Raw genomic sequence first — 3,097 nt, 5'->3', positions numbered from 1 at the left:
TGAAGTGGTGCACTGCAGCACAGGTGCAGCCCAGGGTACGGTGCTCTCCCCCTTCCTTTTCACCCTCTATACCTCCAACTTCACTCACAACACAACCCACTGCCACATCCAGAAGCTCTCAGACGACACAGCCATTGCTGGTTTTATTTCTGAGGAGAACGATCTGGAATACAGGACATTCATCAGGGACTTTGTCAGCTGCTGTGAGCTCCACCAGCTTCAGCTCAACACCAGCAAGACAAAGGAGATGATTGTTGACTTTTGGAGGAAAACATCACACTTCTCACCGGTGAGCACCCAGGGATTGGACATTGATGTAGTGGAGAGCTACAACTTCCTGGGTGTTCACCTAAATAATAAACTGAACTGGACTGACAACACCAATGCACTCTACAAGAAGGGCCAGAGTCACCTTCATCTGCTGAGGAGACTCAGGTCCTTTGGAGTGTGCAGGACTCTCCTCAGGACTTTTCATGACTCTGTGGTGGCCTCTGCCATCCTTTATGCTGTGGTTTGCTGGAGGGGGGGCAGCTCGGACAGGGAACGGAGCAGACTAAATAGACTGATCAGGAGAGCGAGCTCTGTCCTGGACTGTCCTCTGGACCCCATAGAGGAAGTGAGGGAGAGGAGGATGTTAGCTAAGCTGACATCCATCGTGGACAACACCTCTCACCCCTTACATGACACTGTGGGGTCCCTGAGTAGCTCCTTCAGCAGCCGACTGATACCCCCCCGGTGTAAGAAGGAGAGGTACCGCAAGTCTTTTATCCAGGCCGCTGTCAGACTCTACTACACCTGCACTACATGATAACGTTGTAGTTTCTGTTCCTGTTTTTCATTTAATCCACACACTCTCTGTATATCTTTATCTGTATTTACTTACTTTTTCAATATTATTTATGGTTACAGGTGAATATAACTTATATTGTGGTTACCTGCTTTTGCATTATCACTTAAATTACATATTCAATTTAATTTTAACGTCACTTACTACACTGCAATGTTGTTTTCTTGTACTATGGCAACTGCACTTTGCTTTACTTTACTGTACCTTATGTGACGCCACTTTACTTTACTTCAGTCTACCTTCTGCACATTGTCTATTGTTTGCCTGTTTTTCTTGTGTGTTTACTTGTTTATTTTTTTGCTTTCATTGTAGAAAAGGCTGCTGTAACAAGGGAATTTCCCCTTTGTGGGATGAATAAAGTATATCTAATCCAATAATGCATCATAGCCAATAAAATCTGCACTTGACCAAGGTGCAGATGTTAGTGGTGCAGGCTCATATTTAAATGGTTTACTGTCATACAGAAATTTGTGAAATAAATGAATAAACTTTTGTCATTACAAACAATAACATAAAATGGCAATCGTTTCAGATTTTTTTTAGCTATCTATGGTTGTTTGATTGCTAACGCTACCTCAAAACGCCATTCAACTGACAGCCTTTGCTGTGTTTGATTGCCAACATGTAGCAAAGCTAGCAGTCATTTCAAAAACATTTTAGCTATTTATAATAGTTTGAATGCTAACATTTGCTCAAAACACCATTCAAGTGACAGCCTTTGTTGTGTTTGATGCTAACTTGTAGCCAGCAGTAAAAAAACTTGGTTAAGTGAGTCAATTTTTTGTGAATTGACATTACAGAAGTGTCTTTTTAGCATCTTGGAGGCTACTTTTTGCATGCGCGACTCATATCTGCACTCACATTGGGTAGTGACAATAGGGATTTTCTGTCTGGATTGCGTGGAAGCAGGCAGATAACGTGAATGTTGCACGGAGAAAAATCATGGATTTAGCGGAAACGCAATGGTTTCCTTTGACATTTTGTATTTCAAGGCTGCTCTCTGTACAAACAACGGCTTTTTTCCCCTTTGAACGACTGCACTTGAGGTTTGCTTCAGTGGTGAGGATGCTAGCTATTTGTCAAGTAGTCATGTTAGCTCACTAGCGGCCACATAAGCACCACTGAGATTAGCCAGCCGCGTTAGCATTAATGTAAGTTAGCTGTTATTTTCTGTCAACGTGTACTTGAACGCTGTGTGATTATCATTTTGTCACACTGCAAACATGATAACACCTTCATGTGTCAGGGTTTGGTGCTCTCTTATAGAGATTAAATGATGTCAGACAGTATCATGAGCAAAACTGCTACCATGGAGATCCCCATTAACAGCAATGGAGACACAGGGACTCTGCCAGAGGATGACAGCCCGGAGCATGTCAGTTGGTCACATTTGACCTCATCAGCTCACTGACTGTCATTTTCATTTTACTAAATCTGTTTTTGGCATTCTGTGCTCAATTTGTGGTTCTCTTTCCCTTTTCACATTATAGCACAGTCTAGGATTGAGGCTGGCTAGGCCAGCTGTTATCTAACCATACACAGGCCTGCTGCTATGTAACATACTGTAGCTATACCAATATCACCATCATCACCTCCAACTGGGAATGGTGCGTGAGTCTAATTGATATCAATTGGGAAAAGATGCTTACTTCATATGAGCTTGCATGACAAACAGTCAATAACATGCACAGCTTTTGTGTAGATATGTCTGTGTGATACATTGTGTTACGTGTGCGGGTTGACATGGATTACTTAGTTTCAATTCAGAAAAGATGACAAAACCGCATTGCTTCTTTGCATTTAAACACAAAATGTCTCTACAGCACCACAGTACTTCATTCAGAATGGTTTGTCACTTTTTTTCCACTGACACATACTGCGCCCCCATGCAAATTGGATATTGCACTAGTCCACGTTGTGATTTCAAAACAATTGGGATTAATTGTGCAGCCCTATCTATGGCCCGTATAAGAGGTTTTGATATTGCTTGACCGAGGGAGTTGTATGCAACCTTGCTTGTACAGCTTCAACTCACAGCTTCAGCAACAAGAAATGTTTTGGCAGTTTTGAAATTTGGGGGTGCACTAACCTAGTACTATAGGGCTGTCATTTTAAATATTGTATTGTTGTCTAATAAGCATATCCTCTATTGCACTGTAAAATGAACTCTGGATGACTGTTTTGCTGTTTTGGGGTTGTTCTGTGCATCCCATTTATTCCATTTTCATCTTTATATAAATCCCTTTCTTC

At 41.8% G+C, this 3,097-nt stretch overlaps 1 long non-coding RNA gene across 1 annotated transcript; it reads left to right on the top strand.

Annotated features, from left to right (window-relative positions):
* The first annotated feature begins 1,830 nt into the window (after window positions 1-1,830).
* On the top strand, window positions 1,831-2,407 carry LOC117942260. Its single transcript, XR_004656102.1, has 3 exons — window positions 1,831-1,998; window positions 2,114-2,222; window positions 2,338-2,407. It is a non-coding gene; the product is annotated as an uncharacterized LOC117942260 (long non-coding RNA).
* Window positions 2,408-3,097: the final 690 nt, after the last annotated feature.

The sequence above is a fragment of the Etheostoma cragini genome, chromosome 3 (assembly GCF_013103735.1).
Source record: "Etheostoma cragini isolate CJK2018 chromosome 3, CSU_Ecrag_1.0, whole genome shotgun sequence".
In the NCBI taxonomy this organism is placed as follows: domain Eukaryota; kingdom Metazoa; phylum Chordata; class Actinopteri; order Perciformes; family Percidae; genus Etheostoma; species Etheostoma cragini.
Note: the sequence above shows the minus strand (reverse complement) of the source record. Positions and strands in the feature narration are given on the sequence as shown.